The sequence below is a fragment of the Castor canadensis genome, chromosome 6 (genome assembly GCF_047511655.1).
Source record: "Castor canadensis chromosome 6, mCasCan1.hap1v2, whole genome shotgun sequence".
NCBI classification, from domain to species: Eukaryota; Metazoa; Chordata; class Mammalia; order Rodentia; family Castoridae; genus Castor; species Castor canadensis.
The window spans coordinates 34,282,272-34,304,000 of record NC_133391.1 but is presented as its reverse complement, the minus strand read 5'-3'; the positions used below and the strand labels follow the sequence as shown (position 1 = coordinate 34,304,000).

Genomic DNA, 21,729 nt, shown 5'->3' with positions numbered 1-21,729 from the left:
AGGAACGGTGGACCCCAGAGAGGCCTCCCTGGAAATGGTCCCGGGAGAGGGATGACACAGCGAAAGGTGCACTTGCTCTTTGAGTCATCCTGGGACACTTTTATCACCACCTCTGGTCCAGTCTTACAAAAGCCAAGGAGAATGGAGAGGGGAGATGAAATAGAAAGAGCTGGAAATAAAGGAGGGTGTAGAATGGAGCCGTTTGTGAGGAAATAAGTTGCAGGAAGAGGTAAGGCTGTTCCAGAGATGAGCACAGAGAGGTTGAGTGACTGCAGAAAAACATGGTGGGAAATGGGGGTGTGGCACAACACAGGAGCAGGTGGGGAAGAAGCAGCTGGACGCCATGTGTCAGCCAGAAGCAAATAAAACCCAAGAGGTAGACAACAGGGTGACAATATTCTGAGGCAAGAGAGCCATCGGTGAGATGCGAATGGGCTTCTAGACAAAGGGGGGCACAGCGTAAAGGGTGGAGGGCTGAACCAGATGAGCTTAGACGAGGCTGCATGTTTTCTCCTACATGGAAGACAGATCCAAAGATAGACACACACACAGAACAAGCGTGATCGCACACACGCTCAGATGTAGAACACATTTGTAAACGTGGAGCTGCTCTAGGGCCTCGGGGGAGGAGGGAGAGGAGGAGAGAAGGCTGGAGCGTCAGTAATGTCGTAAAACATATGCCTGTGAAGGAAGAGGACACAGGGTGTGCACTGAACGCTGCCGAAAATGGGGGTGGGAGGTAAAGGGGTAAGGGGGAGAAATGGGAGGGGTTGAACAAACCAAAGTAAAGTTTACCCACAGTGGGGTTTGAACATGAACTTAAATATTCACAATGAAAGACAGGACTGTAAAATGTGTACAGCGTTGGGGTGCTAGTGGGAGAGGAGCTGAATGAGGGAGATGAAGGGGAGGGAATATGGAGGATGGACTTCACATATGCTATGAACTAGAGCAAAAAAAATCTCTTGCGATTGCTGTAAGTGGGGTGGGGAGGGGTCGAGGGAGAGATGGTGGGTGATCTAATCTATGTGCAATACAAGCCCATCTGGAATTGTCACAATGCAGCCCCTCTACAATGAACAGATCCTAATTTTGAAAAGAGTAATGGATGCTGGCCAGGCACGGTGGCACAGGCTTATGATCCCAGCTACGTCGGAGGCATAGGTAGGAGGATGACTATCTGAAGCCGGCCCAGGCAAAAAGTTTGTGAGACCCTATCTCAATACTGAAGCCAGGTATAATGATGCATGCCTATCATCCCAGTATCTGGGAGGTGTAGATAAGAGGAACTTGGTTGAAACAGCTCTGGGCAAAAATATGAGACCTTATCTGAAAAATAACTAAAGCAAAAATGGGCTGGGAGTATGTCTCAAGTGGTAAGGCCCTGAGTTCAAATTCCAACACCATTTAAAAAAAAAAAGCTCACAAAGCCTACTGTAAACACATACTGCATCCAAACTGCAGGGAGAGACGAAGAAAGTAGTTTGTTTCAAAGTACTCGATATTTTCAGTGTCTAACTTTGCATCCCCCTGACAGAAGCTCACTTTACACATCTATTTCTCAGTGGTCACGCACTGTGACTCTTTTTCATTTATAGGAAAAAGGAAGGAATGTCAGGACCCCTGGCCCACTGCTGAAACGCACAAGTACACACTGTGTGCAAATATTTATACAAGCGGCAAGACCTTAGCATATAAATCATTTTGTTTTACAATGTCCTATTGCCAGTGAGCGCCCCCAAATATTAAGACTGGTGTATGGATCCAGCCTGACACAACTGCAGCCATCTTTCTTGAAAATGGTCGTGATCGCCCCTGAGAAACTGAGGCTGGTTTTTCCTGGGGAGTTTCCCAGCAAACCGTGAGGACCCTGGCACCAGGGCTGTGCCTTATTCTTCTAGATTATCATAAGATAAGCCTGGTCCGTCTCAGCCAGGATGAAATCACTTTTGTTCTGAGTCATACATACGCCCCTCTTTCTGACCCAAATTGAGGGGATCCAATGGTCTTGCTGGTTCCCAGCACCATGCTTCCATTCATAAAGCCAACCAATAACTCAGGAAGCAGAGACAGCAGGGTGGAGGTTCAAGGCTAGCCTGGGAAAAAAGATAGCAAGACCCAATCTCAAAAATAAGGCTGTGTGATGCTGGTGGCTCACTCCTGTAATCCCAGCTACTTGGGAGGCTGAGATTGGGATGGTTGAGGTTGGAGAGCAACCCAGGCAAATAGTTCTAGAGACCCAATCTCCAAAATAACCAGAGCAAAATGGACTGGAGGTACAGCTCAAACTGTAGAGCACCTGCTTTGCAAGTGTGAAGCCCTGAGTTCAAGACACCAGTCTTACCTCCCACTCCACCCCCCAAAAAAGCAAGGCAGTGTAGTGACTCGTGACTATAATTCTATCTCCTCAGGAGGTGGGAGTAGGAGGATTTGGGTCCATGGCTGGCCTGAGTAAAAGTTCAAGACCCTATCTGAAAAGCAAGCTGAAAGTAAAAGGAACATGGGCCGTGGCTCCAGTGGTAGAGCAGCTTGAGGCCCTGAGTTCAATCTCTAGTACCACCCAAAAAAACTTTGTAAGGACCCCAATAAATTGCATTGTGTGATCCATACTGGGTGTGTCTGCCTTTCTGTGGTCTCACAGGATCTCATACACCAGGACCAGGTTGTGGGTTGTTCTGAAAAACTGGTCTGAGACTTTTATACTTACCAGTTGGTAGACGTGTTTGAAATACGTCATACTTGCAGAGAACATGTGACTCAACAAAAATGACAAGATTTTACACCTGGGACAAGAGTACAGAATCATTTCTTATTTGGAGATGAAACTTATCCCAAACCTTTGACTGGCCTTTCCTTCCCCGCCAACACTCCATGACAGCTTCTATTTCTGCCAGGTAAAAGGCCACCAGCTAGACTGGGACTGTGGCTCAGGTGGTTAAGTGCTTTAGCCAGGCCAGGTCCTGAGTTCAATCCCCAGTATTGCGCCCTGCCCCTCCGTCACTCTTTGGTCCTGCTAGCCTCAAACCATGATCCTTCTAATCTCCACCTCCCAAATTGCTGAGATTATAGGGGTGAGCCACCACGCCAGGCCTCTCCCCACCCCCAGGTGCTGTGGCATGAACCCAGAGCCTCAATCAGGCTAGACTTGTCTAACACTGAGCTACAACCCCAGCCTAAATGCTCTGATACGTACATTTGTAGTTGAAGATAAATGGTAAAAAAAAAAAGAATTAATAATAATAATAAATAAATTATCCTTATAGTTTAAATTTCTTCTTAGTTAAATAGCAAACGCCCTACAAGCTCAGGGAGGCTGCCAAAGGCAGAAGTGGCTACAAGTTGTACAGCAGACCCTGGCTGCCAGCCTAATCGATCTCTCATCCTAAGGAAATGTTCCCTTTTCCACCTCATTTTGCATTTATCTATCTTTTTTTTTCCTTCCCCACCCCTCCAAGGCTGGGGATCAAACCCGGGTCTCCTCACATGCTAGGCAAGCATTCTACCACTGAGCCACACCCCCGCACACATTCTCTATCACGGCAGAATTCCCACTTCAGCCCATCCTCTATTACAGCCCAGGTCCACCGTGATCAATCACGCGTGATTTTCCTCTTGTACATTTTCATATAGTAAAAACAAGTGTTAGGGGATTAAAAAAAAAAAGAAAACCCTCACAAAGGAATGTCATTTCAAACAGTAAAGAAGACTTCTGGCACCAAGGGGAGACCGGAAGCGCAGCAGAGGGAAGTTGACAAGAACCCAACCACTCTCAGCAGAAAGCCAGGACCGGCTGTAGCGCCCAGCCTGCGCTTGGGAGCGGCTCCTTTAAGAGGCGGGGCTAAGGGGCGGGGCTTGGCGGCCGCCCGCTTTCCCAGCCTGCCCCGCGCCTGCGCGACGGCGGTTCGGCCACGTCCCTGGCCACGTCGCGCCCGCTCTCGCCATCTTCGCCGCTTCCTCTCAGGGGTCGCCGCCTCCGCCGCCTCCTGAGCCGCTGAGCCTCGGGGCCGCCGCGCGTTTGCTACCTGTCGCCGCCGCCATGAACATCTTCCGGTTGACCGGACTCTTGTCCCATTTGGCGGCCATCGTCATCCTGCTGCTGAAGATCTGGAAGACGCGCTCCTGTGCCGGTGAGCGGCCGGGCGAGGCCCAAGAGGCTGGGGCGCGCGGGGCCGGGGCTCCCGAGGGGGCGGGGCGGGGGGGACCCCCGCCGTCCCTGGAAGGGGGCTGGGATCGCGGTGGCCATCACGGCCGTCGGTGGGCGATGGGCCCGGTGTGAGGGGACTCTGCGGCCCCTCGCGGTGGCCCTGCTGGTGTCGCAGCGCAGCCCCGCTGGACTCGGTTTGCTCCTGAATTTGAGCCGTGGGCCCAGGGGGCGCTGGCCGCGCTGTGCGGTGCCCTGTTCTGTCTGAAAACTTTGGAATGGGGGTCCGGTGGGCGTGTCCCTCATCCGGGGGATTCTCCGGGCGGAACCCAGGTTGGAGACCCTCGGATCAATGGGACTGGAGAGGGGAGGAAGACAGGACCGTGACCTGACGTGGCAGCGGGGAGATGGGGGCCTGGGAGGGCCGGGGATAGAGGTCATCTTGCTGCCCACCCTGCCCCTGCAAGGACGGGGCTGTAGGATAGTGCTGGTTTGTAGGGGGTTCGGGTCAGGTCACCCAAGCCCTAGAATCCCGGATCGCACCCGCCATCCGCAGGGCTGGGGGGGCTTGGGTCTTTGAGTTTGTTGACGCAGTTCGTGCTGCTTTGAGAGGCAAATGATTTCTTAAACTTCGAGGGCCTTCATCTATCTAATAACGGGTTCTGCTAAATCTGCGGCTCTGGGTACCCTTGAGGTCCCATGTGGTCCCACGCGGTTCCTGGCTCCACGTCACCAGTGAGTTGGCCTGGTCCCTCCCCACAGGACATGCTCATTTCATGCAAGTCTTGCTGGGAGCCAGTGCAACAAACCTCTCCCAGATAATGGAGTTGTATATTTCATTAAGGAAGGCACATTTTAAATAGTTTCGTCAAATGCAAAGCCTTCCTTAAACTTATAACTTTGAAGAACTCCAGAACTTAATTTTTTCAGGCAGCGAAGGATGGGAATCCTAAAGGACCTGGGTGGCAGATTCCATTTATCTGGTTGATTTATAAAAATCTTCACTTCTAAAGTAACACTGTGTCTTTGATTCTGCTGTCTGCAGGCCTCACCTGTCTCCCAGGAACATAGCTGAGATCCAGGAAGTAAGGAAAACCAAAAAAAGAACTTTGAGCACTCAACATAGATGTTACAAAGTCCATGTACTATGTACTGAAGCCAGTGTGTGTTACATGGAGGTGACGTACACTGAAAGGCTCAGTTGCATGATTTCCAGTGACAGCCAAGCAATTGTGATAGCTAACTTTAAGCACTTTCTGTGTATTGAGTAGTCAACTAAGTGCTTTCCATGACTTACTCGAGACATCCTTAAAACAACGTAGGGGTAGTTGCCATTGTCCCTGTTCTGAGAGAGAGGAATCTCAGAAGGTAATCGTAGTGACAGAGCCAGGGTAGAAACACAATCAGTAATTCACAGTTAAGGATTTTGACTAAATCTGTCTGCTTTGGCCTAAGGAGTTAGTTTAAATGTTTGATGCTAGTGGATTAGGTCTTTTTGTTCTTGTACTAAGATGTTACTTTCAATCTTTAGTTTTACTTCAAAATCTTTGTATGAGTGTGGGTCCTAGAATCTCCTTTTCTGGCAGGTAGTTAATTTGTATCCACACTAAAATGTTGGGGAGAATTCCTAATTCTTAAGAGGATGGTGAGTTGCAAGGAGAGGGTCTGCTGTTTTGTTTTTTACATATTCATTGTTTTCATTTGGGAGGTTGAGAGCATTAAGGAAAATGGAAAGTACTTCAGCTACAATGCCAACAAAGGGCCGGGCATTGGTGGCTTACACCTGTAATGCCAGCTACTCAGGAGGCAGAGATCAGTAGGATTGTGGTTAAAAGCCAGCCCCAGGCAAGTAATTCTGGAGACCCTATCTTGAAAAAAAAAACCCATCACAAAAAAGGGCTGGGGGGGATGGCTCCAGTGGTAGAATGCCTGCCTAGCAAGAGTGAGGTCCTGAGTTCAAACCCTAATGCCACAAAGGAAGATAGTGTGTGTTCCCAAGTATTTCTGGCCGGTGGATTTCCTTCTGGTGTGACTTTTCGAAACCAGCCTCTTAAAAAATGAAATCTCCAAGATCTTTGTCAGAAATCACCAAGATCATTGCTTCAGAATTAAGTGCTGGGCTTCACTAACTGTGTTGTTTTTCCATCCTAAATTATAAAAGTTGTTGAAAGAATAAGAACTTGATAGAATTTCTCATATAACAGGAATAGGAGACAATATAGAACCAGCTTGTGTTTCTCACCTCAAAAATACTGGGATGGGGCTTATTTTAGGATTTTGGCACTTTTGAACAGGCCTGCAGCCTCCAAACCACAGGCCCTTTTTCCTAAGGGTGAGGGACAGGGTGGGCTTGGGAGGAAGCTGGGATTCAGTTTCCTGCAATCTCATTCCAGAACAGCTCCTATTAAGGATCTGTTTTTAAAAAAGTGGGACAGTGAGTTGATCTTGTTTGAATCTGCATTCTTTTATGACTGCATCTGCCATTGTCATTACAGAGGGCTCCCCAAAATGAAGGGTGAGTGTCATATTTCTGAACTATCATGGCAGTCTGATCCTCGGTATGCTCAAATCATCGCTCTCTTTCTGTCCTGAACGCTGCCTAGATAACCTGGGAGAACAAGCATGGCGTTTAGATGAAGGGGCTTCTATCTCTGTTTCCCTGTAGGCGGTTAAGTGCTCTATCTACAGAGTTTGAGTGACAGGGGAGTCCCGAGAGCCATGACCCCCAGCCCTCCTCCCCTGCCTGGTCTCTCTCCTTCCCTCCTAGATGTTGTTATGCAGGCTACAAACTTGTCAACCTCCCAAACAGTGTCTCTGCATATCACATATTTGGGTTTATATTTTTAAGTAAGTGGAAAATACCTCCTTTTATTGCTGACACTGAGTACTTCGGGAAGCTTTTGCATCATATTCCCAACTCCCTCTTGGTGCTGTTATTGAGTGCTAGTCTCTGGAGTGATCATTGCTCTGAAGCATTTATTAACCACCTGCTGTGTGCAAGGCACCCAGGCAATTCACAGCAACCGCTGGCAACAATCAAAGTTTTTGCTCTGGAAGCTGCAGTAGACTGCTTGCTTAGCAGGCTGGAGGTTCAACCCCCAGCGTTGAAGGGGGGAAAAAAAGGCACCAGCAGTTCAGATGAGATGGTAAGACACACGTATGAAAAGATAAAAACGTGGATATGTGGATGTCAAACCAGATGGGCAATAAATAGTATGGGTGTGAAGCAACAAAAAAGATGCCAGAGATGCCTCTGGCTTCCCAACAAGGAGTGTAAAGAACTCCGCAGAAAAGAATAAAAGTTTGCCGATGGACACAGGTGACCTGAATGTGTATTCGTACCATGGTCCTGGGTAGGACCGGGCAGACTGAGGAAGAGACAAGGTGACACATGCCTCTAAGTTAACTTGTTATTTCAAAATATAATCAAAGACAAGAAACCAAGAGAAATAATCTGTAGTATAGGTGACAGTAGGTTAAGAACCATCAAAATTGACCAAGTTGGCAGTTCACAGAAAATAAGACCAATTGGCATGCAGAAATCCCCGGCCTCACTAGTTCTGAACTTGGGTGTGCAAATGGCAGCACACACCATTATCTACCCACTAGGTGGAGAAAGTGGAAGTGTTACGCTGAGGAAAAGGGCGTTCCCTGCAGGTGTTAATGGCCTGGTCGCTGCCTCCCTAGGACAGGTTTGGCCGTGCTAGGTGACAGTGTTCATGTTTATTGTACCAGTAGTTTTAAGGAATCTGGGCTATAGAAATTGTCATATGTGAACAAATGACATAAAAGTATAAAATGTTCATTGTACCTAAGTAAGTGCAAAACACCATCTATAGGTACAAAGATGTTTGTGCAAGATTTATAACAAAAATTGTAAACAACGCAAAGAACTGAGCTAGAGTGAGACATACTCATAGCAGGGAATGATGAATCTGAGACATAGCTTCAAAAAGCACGCTTAAAGCCACCATGAGCCATGCTTTGAGGGGTAAATGTATACAGTACCTATACACAAACACATAGAGAAGGGGCTTTTGAAAAGCTTGGGAAGTTACACTTGGAAGTGGCAGGGGTGTTGAAAAAGACCTAATCACTTTTGGGATGAGCAGTACTTAGGGGGCGGTACCGCTCTAGCCGTGCCTCCAGCCCTTTTTGCTTTAGCTGTGTTCCAGAAAGGGTCTCCAAGAATCCTACAGGCGTGCACCACCATGCCTGATCCTTTGTTGAGATGAGTCTCACTTTTTGCCCAGGCTAGTCTCAAAGCACAGTCCTTTCAGTCTCTACCTCCCTAGTAGTTGGGATGAGCTACTATGTCCCTGATCTAAAAATGCAACTTTTAACTACATCAGACTTTAAAGTAGCTACACTGAAGTATATAGTAGCTCAGCTTTGTGAGTAAAGACAGGAGAGATGTTAAGTTTAATGAGTGACTTCCATTTGACAAGTGATGCTACTTACTATGGATGTTTGGTGCACTTGGTACTAGGACATCAGTGTCTGAAGTGCTTACAGTGCATATTCTGTGAGTGCTTGTTACCTGAGAGCTTTGGTGTATGTTGTTCTAAAACCAGGTTGTTGGTGTTGGCTCGGGTGTGGCTCAGTGGTAGAGCACTTGCCTAGTATGCATGAGCCCTGGGTTCAATCCTGGCACAGCAAATCAATAAATTAAAATGGAGATAGGGCTAGAGGTAAGGCTCAAGTGGTAGAGCATTTGCCCAACAAGCAGTTACTAGCAAACACTCCACAGCATCCCCCGAGGTGATTCCTGGGCCCCTCACATCCTCAGCTGGGATTCCTGCCTTCCTGTGGAGACTGACATTTCTACAGTGCAAAGGGAAAGGCTGCTAATTGCCAATCAGGATCCAAGCCAGGGAGCACAGTGTAGAATCATGTAAGCATCTGGGGATTCCCAGCATGCTGGTCCCTGCCTGGATTCTGCACCATGGTGCCAGTGCTGTCTGTCCTCCTCTCTACCCTGTGCTCACCCAGGGAGCTCTCCATGCTCTAGCTGGTAGTGAATTGGGACAGAGCACATTAACTGTTCAGGCGAAAGACACAGCTGGACTTGGAAATGCTTTAGAAGTGTATTCCCCAAATACCACACAATGAAAATTTGCCCAGTGACACGTAAAGGTGACTGCCTTTTTCTTTTCTCCATGTGTCCATTCATTCAGCAAGTATCTTGTGGAGCCTGCTGTGTGTCAGGCCCAGGGTCCCACATAAGGAATACAAAACGGAATAAGGCACGACCCCTGCCTATCTCAGCTTTGTGGTGAGTGGAGGTTTGGGGAGAGAGGAGGCAGGAACCCAATCATAGTGTGTCTTTTTAAGTCTGTAAGAAAAACGAGGGCAGCAGCTGGATGAATCAACAGCACAAGGGAGGATGTCCCAGAGGAGGTGACAGGTGAGGTGAATCTCAAAGAGGAGTGATTAGAGCTATATTATTGTCCTTGGTGTTTAGTACAGGAATGCTGAAAATGAGGACAGAAGTACTCTGCCTGGTTTCCAAAGCTGCTTTAGAATAAACCCTTTTTATAATTTTTCTTTCCTTTTTTTTTTTTTTTTTGGTAGTACTGGGATTTGAACTCAGGACTACACACTTGCTAAACAGGCAAATGCTACCACTTGAGCTGTACCTCCAACCTCCCCTCCTCCTTTTTTTTTTTTTTTTTTAAAGAATCAACCCTTTATGGAAAAATTTGCCCATCTGTATCCTGTAAGGTTTTTGGTAGAAGTGGGATTTGAACTCAATGCTTCACACTTGCAAGGCAGGCACTCTACCACTTGAGCCACACGTCCAGTCCATTTTGCTATGGTTTTCTTGGAGAGGGAGTTTCACAAACTATTTGCCTGGACTGGCCTTGAACTGCATTCCTTCCAGTCTTAGACCCCACAGTAACTAAGAGTATAGGTGCTCAGCTTGTATCCTATAAGTTTGAAACATTAGGTGGAACCGTACAGCAAGCAGACTGGAAACTTATCTTTGAAGGCTTCAACAAACATCCAGTGTGAGTTGTCTGCTTCCAGTTTCTTTCCCCATCTCGGGTCTAGTTTTTACCATCAGCTTCATGGCTTCTCCTTTGAACACCGATCTCTCGTGGAAAAAAGTCCTCGTTGCTGAGGAAAAGACTTAACAGCACATGTGCTGCCTGAATCTCTTCCTTTGGCTCTTGAAATTGGTTTCTGTTGATGGGTTTGGAAAGAGTCAACTTTTCTTGGTTTCTCTTTAGATGTTACTGTGAATAAGCTGGAACTGTAATTACTCATACTTAGAAAATAACATTCTTGCATCCAGGTTCTTAGTTTCAGCAAACTATGAAGTGTCATTGAAAAACAATGTGATTTATTTTATGTCCCGGGGTGTTATGAATGTCACTTGGTTGTAGTGACTCTTCTGTTAAATACATGCTTACTAAAATGCATAATGGTGCTGGGCATGGTGGTGCACACCTTGATCTCAGCACCCAGGAGGCTGAGGCAGGAGGATATAAAGTTCAAGACCAGCCTGGGAGAGAGAGAGAGAGAGAGAGAGAGAGAGAGAGAGAGAGAGAGAGATCCTGCCTCAAAACAAAAACCAAAATGATGTATGATGAATCTAAAAGATGGAGTTTAATTTTTTTTTATTTGTAACTTTGTTGTTGTTTGCTATAGTGGGGTTTGAACTCAGGGCCTCTTGCTTGCTAGACAGGCGCTCTGCCATTTGAGCCACTCCACCAGCCCTTTGTTTTTGTTATTCTTTTGGATAGGGTCTCGTTTTTGCCCAGGGCCAGCCTAGGACACAGCCCTCCTACCTGTGCTTCCTCCATTGCTGAAGTCACAGGTGCATGCCACCACACCCAGCTTGTTGGTTGAGATGGGAGTCTTTCAAACTTTTTTGTCGAGGCTCACCTCAAACTTTGATCCTCCTCATCTCCACCTCCTACCAAGTAGGTGTGCACTGTTGTGTCATTATTCCAGGGGACGAGAGGCTCCTGCTTGGAGACCTAAACCAGTCTCCTCAGCTGATTCCTTGTCCCCTTAATCAGAGTAGCTTCCAGCTCCACCCTCCAAAGATTTGTCACCATGGAGAAACTGGGTTTGGGCTCTGGTTTGTTGTGATGGCACTGGGGATTGAACCCACGGCCTCAGCATGCTAGGCAAGCATGCTTCTACTGCGTCATATGCCCCTAGCCATGGAGACCGTATTTTAAAATGGAACGATCCAGAGGTAAAGACAGTTACAATGCTAATAATAGCCCAGCTGTTGAAAGAAATGTACTCCTGCCTGAGGTGACAGAATGAGAAGCGCAGTGCTCCTTGGAGGACACCCGTCCTGGTGTGCTGGTGGTACAATGAAGTCACTTTCCTAGACTCACCTATCACAGGAAGACAAAAGCTGGCAGGGCCTTCAAGAGTAGTGCACACTGGGATGCTAAAGGAAAGAAAAACTGGAAGTACTCTTGGTTACTCACAGTTGTCCTAGACCCGGGCCTCCGACGCCAGCCCTTGCCCCACACACACTTCCCGTGTCGCTCTCCAGGACTTTTCTCATGCTTTCTTTCTGTTTGTTCAGGTATTTCCGGGAAAAGCCAGCTTCTGTTTGCACTGGTATTCACAACTCGCTACCTGGATCTTTTTACTTCATTTATTTCATTGTATAACACGTCTATGAAGGTATGGTATGGTATCTGACAGAGTGCATTTTATCCATAATGCACAGACCTGTGGGACATTGTTCCTTTATGTCATCTGTGTCTTGGTTAAAAATCATATCTAAAGACGCTGGCTTTGTTTTGTTTTGGTTTGTTTGGTTGTTTGTTTGTGGTATTGGGGTTTGACTCAGGGCCTCACGCTCACTAGGCAGGCGCTCTGCCACTTGAGCCACTCCGCCAGGCCTAAATGTGTTGTTCCTGTCTTTAAAACTTTCGCCACCTTGACAGCCTTGTATATGTGACTGCGAATAATTGTTTTGTTCCAAAACAGCATCTGTTTAATTGGAGCCCTGGGCCCTAGAGGCTTTAAAATGTAAGTTCCTCAAGCATGAGGAAGCTTCCAAAGCTCTTGCTAGCCCTGCCTGCTCTGTTGTCAAGCAGTGGGAATTACTGATTGCCCCAAGAAGTCAGAACACAAGCAGGAGTCCAGCTAGGAGAACTTACTGGTCACAGCGTCTCGTGTCACCACCCTGTGAGGCACCGTGTGGAGGCTGCTGCTTGTTTGCTTCTCTCCACTGAGTCCATTTTTCTTAGACTTCTGCTGCACTTAAACAGCACCTGTACCAAAAATTACTTTTTTATACATAGATATTGCTGCTGCTGCTGCTGGTGGTACTGGGATTTGAACTCAGAGGTTTACACTTGCTAGGCAGGCATTCTACACAGCCCTTTTTGGAGATAGTCTGGTTATTTTGCAGATAGATTATTGGTTTTGCCTAGGCTGGCCTGGACCGTAATCTGTCTATTTTATGCTTTCTGCCATAGCTGGGATGAGATGTGTGTGCCACCACACACAGCTTTTTCCATTGAGATGGGGGTCTCAATAACTTTTGCCCAAGTTGGCCTGAACTGTGATCCTCCCAGTCTCAGCCTCCCAAGTAGCTAGGATTGCAGGTGTAAGCCACTGGCACCAGGCTCAGAAGCATTTTTATGAGCAGAGATTAAAGTAGATAAAGCAGTATTTGGATCTGTCGTCTTTACCAAATAGCAAATTTGAGCCAGGCACTGGTGTCCATGCCTGCAATCCTACCTACTTACGAGGCTGACACTGGGAGGATCGTGGTTCAAAGGCAGCCCGGCAAACAGTTTGCAAGACCCCATCTCAAACATAACCGGAGCAAAAATGAACTGGAGGCATGCCTTAGCTCTAGAGTGCCTACTTTCTAAGGGTGAAGCTCTGAGTTCAAACTCTGGTCCCACCAAAAAGAAAAAAAATTGCAGTCACCTGTCATGGCTCCATTATTTATTACCAAGTGATAGGAGTCTAATTACTTGTCTTCAAAATGACTAGGTTTCTGCTCGTTGTCTAGCCAGTTTAAACTGCAGGCAATAGAGGTGTATGAGCCAAAGCCCCCCACTTCAGGCAGAAATCCTGCTTGCGTGGTGGGAGGTTATTTTTTATTCGGATTTTTGGTTTGTTTTGGCAGTACTAGTGTTTGAACTTGGGGCCTTGTATTTCCTAGGTAAACACTCTACCAACACTTTGTGCTGTGGTCTGTTTTGCAGGTAGGGCCTCACACTTTTTGCCCCCTACCATCCTTCTCCTACCTCTGCCTTCTGCCTAGCTTGGATTATAGACATATACCACTATGCCCAGCTTGTTTTGTGACATGGGATCTTGCTAACTTTTTTGTTGGGGTTGGCCTCAAACCATGATCCTCTGATTTCCCCATTGCCCATGTAGCTGGGATTACAGACATATGCCACCACGCCCACCTGCTTGGTTGTGGTTTCTAAGCATCATGTCCTGAAAGTCGGTGGAGTGAGAGCCAAGCTATATGTACTTGCCTTTAACTGCTGTGTGCTGGCGACAGGAGAGCTCTTCTTTCCCAGCAGCTGCTGAGGCCCGATAGGCTAAAGCTCCATGGGCACAGGCCACCATTCTTGAAGCACTCAGCTAAGTTCTGTTCATTTTAAAAGTGTTTTTATTGTTGTGTTGTATCAATGAAGTAATCAGTAATGGCATTTGGCTTGAATCTTCCCTTCATTCATTCACTCACTTGTTCCCTCATTCATTCATTCATTCAAGAAAACCTTTGGCCCAGCAACCTCTGCACCAGGGCACATGGGTGGATGGAAAGAGAGGTCTGAGAAAAGGTGGTGGAATTAACACATCTCATGAGCCAAATTCTCCATCAACCACTTGATTGGGCAGGGATAAATGGAGAAATGGACAGGGTTAGGCCACACCCATGGGTCATTACTCTGTAGTGGGGACACAGGTGTGCACACAGCCCAAGTAGAGCAAAGGGAGTGAGGAGGGAGATGGGGAGCCATGATGCCAGCTGCAGGGCATGATAGTGGCAGGGGACAGCCTCAGGATCTCCAGATGGGCTTTTCTCCATCATCACAGTGTGAGAGGCCCCTTGGGAGACCTCTGTCCCACAGTGGGCTCTACAGTCCTCTTTGTACAGAGCAGGGGTGATGTGTCCCTGGGCTGAGAGGGTCAGCCTGCTCTTCTTCCTGGCACTTGACTGCAGGTGCAGGTGCTCCCTGGCTGTCCCTCTGACGAGGGCTCTGATTTCTTTCCCCAGATATCTGGCCAATGACATGGAAGAGGACAACCAGGCTCCTAAGCAAGACATATTTTACTTTCTTTACGGAAAGAACTACTTCCAGCACCCTCTGTTCCACAAGTTACGGTACCAGATGATGCGATCCATGGGCTGGAGGATGCGGGTGTCCCGAGAGGAGTGTGAAGAGGTGAGGGTCCGGGCTGCGAAGGACTTGGGGGGAAGGCTCTGGATTGGAGAGCGAAGGAAGGAATGGGTTTGGGAACTAGAAAGAAGTGGAGGCCGGACATGGGGAGAGGTCTCCCTGGGGAGCAGCACTGTTCATGAAGCTGTTTTTCTTTCCGGATCCAGGCCTATAACCCGGACCTCTGGGTGTGGGGGCGAGACCGCACCCACCTGCCTTAGAACTCTGTTCCATCATCGGCTTCAGTAAAGGTGTGTCTGTGTCCTTGTAGTGTGCCCAGGGCGATTTGATGTCTGCTTAGGAAATCCTGAAACCCCCTTGCCTGACCACTCCGTGCCACACCTGGTGCCACACCATAAAGCAGCCCAACCATCCCAGGCTGTAAGACACTCCCGGTCACTGCACAGCCATAGAAATGACAACCAGAGAGAAGTGACCCTGAGAGACGTGCTGGGGGCCAGGGGCCGGCCATATAGCCAGGCCTCAGAGACACCCAAGTGTCGCTAGGGCTCGGATGAGGTAGAAATCCTTTAACCCAAAGCCATTGGGTCCGAATGGCAGCTGTGAGCAAGTGCTGATTTCTGTCAGCCGCGAGTATCCGCTAGCTGTAACCTCCATATGCCCATCATCCGAGCTTTTGCCGTCACTTCTTAATTCAGTCTTGACCTAGGGTCCCATGCGGTACCAACTCTGGGGACTCACTGATAACACAGTGATGTGGGAAGTAAAAATAGGAGGGTCAGGATCTAGGCAGGCATGGGTACAAAACAAGACCCCATAGGAAAATAACTAAAGCAAAATAGGACTGCAGCCATGGCTCAAGTATAGTAGAGCACCTGTCCAGCAAGTCAAGGCCCTGAGTTCAAACCCAAGTGCCATAAGAAAAAAGAAAGAAAGGGAAGGAGGGAAGGAAGGAAGGAAGGAAGAATGGAGAAATGGAGGGAAGGAAGGAAGGAAGAATGGAGGAATGGAGGGAAGGAAGGAAGAAAGAATGGAGGAATGGAGGGAAGGACGGAAGGAGGGAAGGAAGGAAAATGGGAGGAAGGAAGGGGGAGGACAGAGGGAGGGAGGGAGAAAGGAAGGACGGAAGGAAGGAAGGAAGAAGAAAATGTGGGAGGTCTGAATATTATCAATGACAGATGGCCACTAACTAGTTTAGTCCTAATTTGACTTGAAACAAATTTCCTATGGCCAGAATTCTCTTTGAAATTTCTTGTTCTCCTTACCCTACCACTGTTGGACCAAGTTCCCCTCTTCTCCCTTTCCCCTCAAGTTTATGGTCAAGAACGTTGGTCGGAACTGTGCGCAGCTTGCGGTGGCTGCACACAAGCCACACCTTAACAGTGATGGATGTGAGCAGAGCATTGAGCAAAGGTTTGATTTTTGTAGAGCACAGCTAGCCCGGTTCATCCGAGGATGAAACATCGGGAGTTTGGTTTGGGATTCGGGTTCTGGTGTCCTGGTTCATGACATCCTGACGTCAGGAATGCTGTCGCACGGTTAGAGGTTCACATTTTCAGTAAGTGGAGAGGACCACGGTCTGAGTTTAGTCCACAGTCGCATTGTGAGTTCACACCTAGGGAACTGTGTCTGACATCGCTCTTTTCTTCCTTCCTTGAGCAGAATCACCTCATGTTCTGCTCTACAGAAGACTGTTGGGCCTGACCTCAGGGCTTAAGTGATTGTTGGAGTCATGGAAAGAAAAGCCCAAGAGTCATCACAATTCTTGGTGATGCTTCAGAGCTGGGCATGGTTGTGTATACCTGTAATCCAGCTAACTGGGAGATAGAGACAGGACGTCAGGAGTCGGAGGCCAGCTTAGGCAACGCTAAGGAGAACCTAGCTTAAAGCAATAAAATAAAGGGCTGGAGTCATAGCTCAAGGGATAGAGTACCTCCCTGGCAAGCACGAAGCCTGCTTTCAATCCCCAAGACTGGATGAAGGGCTAGAGGTGAATTAGGATCTGTAAGTGGTTCCAAACCCTTGTTGGGACTGACTTAGCCTGTCGATCACCTTCCTCCTGGAGCATTGCCTCTGACATCATTTCTCTCTGCCTTCCAGATCGCTGTGCCCAGGGAGATGGGAATGTTCATCAGGAAGTCTAAACCAACACTGAAGCCAGCTGGAGCAAGGAAGAGCGAGGAGTTTCCCAAACCTAGAAGAACCCAGATTCTTCCAGAACAAGCCTAATAAAACTACCCCACTCCTCGGTGTGGGGGCACACCTGGGAGTCCATGAAGGAATGAAGGGAAATCAGGCCTTGCTGGGTCCCTTCTTTCCTGAGGCACCTGTAGTCTCACCAAAATTCACGTTGCGGTCATTTGCTCACGTATATTTGGTTTGCCAGATTTGATGACTTTTTAATATGTAAACTTAGACACGTGGGATCATAATAGAGTTAGTGTAAATATAGTTAATATAAATTATAAGTTATATTGAATTATTTTGAATAAGTTGGTCATAAAATGTTTACTATATTTATTTGCAATGTTTTGAGATGGTTGTAGATTTGAAAACATGCTGTTCTTTATATTTTCATTATTCAGATTATAACTTACACATTCATAAATGTTTTTACTCTTACAATAAGTTCTTTTTATCCATTCTACTTATATATTATAGCTATGTAAGAATACTCAAATTGTTGGGAATATACATTTTTATTTGATGTTTTAGCCTTTGTTGTTGAACTGTGAACATCGACTTGCACTGACAGGTTGGTTTGCCATTTTATAAAGGGTATGTGTTTTGTAAGAGCGCCCATGTTTTGTGTGTTCAAAGAGGACAGGGCCACTCTTCCCTTGGGGAAATACAATAAAGATGAAATGTCCTTTAATCTTCAGGAAGGGTGTGTGGTTTTTTCCTTTGTCAAATATTACTGTTGTGTGCATCAGTTATGCATGTTTGACCAAGGTCTTAGCTCTGAAAAAGAATCCTGGATGATTTTTCATGTGTGAAAAATAGAAGACGCCGCAGATCCTAAGCTGGAATTGGATGCCAGACACGAGGGGAAGCTGTTGAAGTGGACATCAGGAAGAGTAGAAAGAATGCAGAAACTTCCATGGGTGCCTGGAAAAGAATCCCAACTCAGATATAAAGGAACGGTGGACCCCAGAGAGGCCTCCCTGGAAATGGTCCCGGGAGAGGGATGACACAGCGAAAGGTGCACTTGCTCTTTGAGTCATCCTGGGGCACTTTTATCACCACCTCTGGTCCGGTCTTATAAAAGCCAAGGAGAATGGAGAGAGGAGATGAAATAGAAAGAGCTGGAAATAAAGGAGGGTGTAGAATGGAGCCGTTTGTGAGCAAATAAGTTGCAGGAAGAGGTAAGGCTGTTCCAGAGATGAGCACAGAGAGGTTGAGTGACTGCAGAAAAACATGGTGGGAAATGGGGGTGTGGCACAACACAGGAGCAGGTGGGGAAGAAGCAGCTGGACGCCATGTGTCAGCCAGAAGCAAATAAAACCCAAGAGGCAGACAACAGGGTGACAATATTCTGAGGCAAGAGAGCCATCGATGAGATGCGAATGGGCTTCTAGACAAAGGGGGGCACAGCGTAAAGGGTGGAGGGCTGAACCAGATGAGCTTAGACGAGGCTGCATGTTTTCTCCTACATGGAAGACAGATCCAAAGATAGACACACACACAGAACAAGCGTGATCGCACACACGCTCAGATGTAGAACACATTTGTAAACGTGGAGCTGCTCTAGGGCCTCGGGGGAGGAGGGAGAGGAGGAGAGAAGGCTGGAGCGTCAGTAATGTCGTAAAACATATGCCTGTGAAGGAAGAGGACACAGGGTGTGCACTGAACGCTGCCGAAAATGGGGGTGGGAGGTAAAGGGGTAAGGGGAAGAAATGGGAGGGGTTGAACAAACCAAAGTAAAGTTTACCCACAGTGGGGTTTGAACATGAACTTAAATATTCACAATGAAAGACAGGACTGTAAAATGTGTACAGCGTGTGGGGTGCTAGTGGGAGAGGAGCTGAATGAGGGAGATGAAGGGGAGGGAATATGAAGGATGGACTTCACATATGCTATGAACTAGAGCAAAAAAATCTCTTGCGATTGCTGTAAGTGGGGTGGGGAGGGGTCGAGGGAGAGATGGTGGGTGGTCTAATCTATGTGCAATACAAGCCCATCTGGAATTGTCACAATGCAGCCCCTCTACAATGAACAGATCCTAATTTTGAAAAGAGTAATGGATGCTGGCCAGGCACGGTGGCACAGGCTTATGATCCCAGCTACGTCGGAGGCATAGGTAGGAGGATGACTATCTGAAGCCGGCCCAGGCAAAAAGTTTGTGAGACCCTATCTCAATACTGAAGCCAGGTATAATGATGCATGCCTATCATCCCAGTATCTGGGAGGTGTAGATAAGAGGAACTTGGTTGAAACAGCTCTGGGCAAAAATATGAGACCTTGTCTGAAAAATAACTAAAGCAAAAATGGGCTGGGAGTATGTCTCAAGTGGTAAGGCCCTGAGTTCAAATTCCAACACCATTAAAAAAAAAAAGCTCACAAAGCCTACTGTAAACACATACTGCATCCAAACTGCAGGGAGAGACGAAGAAAGTAGTTTGTTTCAAAGTACTCGATATTTTCAGTGTCTAACTTTGCATCACCCTGATAGAAGCTCACTTTACACATCTATTTCTCAGTGGTCACGCACTGTGACTCTTTTTCATTTATAGGAAAAAGGAAGGAATGTCAGGACCCCTGGCCCACTGCTGAAACGCACAAGTACACACTGTGTGCAAATATTTATACAAGCGGCAAGACCTTAGCATATAAATCATTTTGTTTTACAATGTCCTATTGCCAGTGAGCGCCCCCAAATATTAAGACTGGTGTATGGATCCAGCCTGACACAACTGCAGCCATCTTTCTTGAAACGGCCGTGATCACCCCTGAGAAACTGAGGCTGGTTTTTCCTGGGGAGTTTCCCAGCAAACCGTGAGGACCCTGGCACCAGGGCTGTGCCTTATTCTTCCAGATTATCATAAGATAAGCCTGGTCCGTTTCAGCCATGATGAAATCACTTTTTTTCTGACTCATAAATACACCCTTTTCTGACCCAAATTGAGGGGATCCAATGGTCTTGCTGGTTCCCAGCACCATGCTTCCACAGAAAGTTCCCAATAACTCGAGAGGCAGAGACAGCAGGGTGGAGGTTCAAGGCCAACCTAGGACTTTATCTCAAACACACCCTGGGTGTGATGACCCTCCCATCTACTCAGGAGGTGGAGGCAGGAAGATCTGGGTCCAAGGCATACAAGTTCATGTCCGTGAGTTCAATCCCCAGTACCACTCCCCCAAAAAAGTCCCCCAGTGAATTTCACTGTGTGATCCATCCTGGGTCTGCCTGCCTCTTCCTTTGGTCTCACAGTACCTTGGGACAGGCTCTTGCACACTAGGACCAGGTTGTGGGTTGTTCTGAAAAATTGGTCTCAGATTTTTACACTTACCTATTGGTAGACTTGTTTGAAACGCACAATACTTGCAGAGAACACATGACTTAGTTGTCAAAAACCATCCAAGGGTCCCAAAAATAGGAATAAGATTTTACACCTGTGTGAAGAACATAGAGTCGATGCGGACTTGGCTGTGGTGGTACAGTTTGTGAGACCCTATCTCAACACAGAAGCCAGGTGTGCTGATGCATATCTATGCTTCCAGTACCTGGGAGTGTGGATAAGAGGATCTCGGTTGAAACAGCACTGGGCAAACATTTGAGATCCTATCTGAAAAATATCTAAAATATCTGAAAAATAAGTAAAGCAAAAAAGGGTTGGGAGTGTCTCAAGTGGTGAGCAGGTGGCCCTGAGTTCAAACCTCAACACTGTTCAAAGCCTTCTGTTTACACATACTGCATCCAAAAAGGGATGCCTAGCAAGTGCAATACCCCGAGTGCAAACCCCAGCACTGCCAAAATGTCTTTCCACTTCACACTCTCGAGGCTATCTGCTTCCAGTCTACTGAAAGTATATTTTTTTTCCTAATAAATTTTACTATTACTGTCACTTAAAAATAGTATGGAGTCATTTCTTATTTGCTCAAGAAATTTATCCCGAACCTTTGAATGGCCTTTCCTTATGCTGAGTATGGGTTGATATTTCTGAAAAATCTTTGTAACGGACACTAACAAGTCTAACCCAGGAGGATAATTTCTGAGTCATAAAGGAGGTCGTGGTGTGCGACATGGTTTAATTCTGTCAGTTCCTCCTAAGGAGTGGTGAAAACTCCATCCTGGGAAGTGATCAGGCTCAGAGTTTCTGCTTCCGCCAAGTAAAAAGGCCAAGTAAAAAGCCACGCGCTGGACCAGGGGTGTGGCTCAAGTGACTGAGTGCTTCCAGAAGGTGAGGCTGTGCATTCAATCCCCGGTACTGCCATTTCCCCCAACCCCCCAGTGAAAACCACAGGCCATCCTCAATCTCTCTCTCTCCCACTCTCTCTCTCTTCTGTTTTGCTATATAGCCCAGACTGGCCTTGAACTTGCAATCTTCCTGCCCTTGAATCCTGAGTTCTGGGATTACAGGTGTGCACCTCATCCCCGCCCCCAACCTTTTGTTTTTTCTTTTTAAAAGGATCCTAGTCATTGAATCAGGGCCCACTCCGACTTAGAACGACCTCATCTTAAATAATTCCATCTGCAAGACCCTATTTCCAAAGGTCACAGTTGCAAGTCCCAACGCATTTGTCAGGGGCAGGCTACACACGTCTCTCTGCCTTCCCTGGGAGTGAAATCACGTGCACAGCCAGGGGACCAAACACTGCTCCTCCACTGTGGCTTCTTCTGCTACCCAGAGTTTCTGGATCTCCAGCCAAGAGGAAATAGGAATTGATGTGCATTTCTGCCTAAAATCATAGGAAGGCAAGTGGGGGAGGTCCCATGCAGATCCACGGCCGTGGAGAGCCCACCCTCCATGCACCTGAAAATGTCCAAATCAGGTCTAGGAGAGCACTGGATGACCAGGCTGTCCAGCAGGATGGATGGAAAAGGGGGGTGGGGAATGGGGTGGGAACTGCTTTTTCCTGCACTCCCTTTGCTGTGTTACCTGGGATTTTTTTTCTGCCCTCTCTGGGCCTATTTTCTGTCGTGTGAATCAAGTGTGTAGACACTTTACTTGTGAGTATTCACCAGTGAGTCTTTTGCCTGGCCCCATGCCCGTACTCAGTAGGCGCTCACTAGCTACT

At 47.3% G+C, this 21,729-nt stretch overlaps 1 long non-coding RNA gene across 1 annotated transcript; it reads left to right on the top strand.

Moving 5' to 3' along the window:
• The first annotated feature begins 3,194 nt into the window (after positions 1-3,194).
• On the top strand, positions 3,195-17,374 carry LOC141424055 (uncharacterized). The gene is made up of 2 exons (XR_012448876.1): positions 3,195-4,127; positions 11,697-17,374. It is a non-coding gene; the product is annotated as an uncharacterized lncRNA (long non-coding RNA).
• The last annotated feature ends 4,355 nt before the right edge of the window (positions 17,375-21,729 follow it).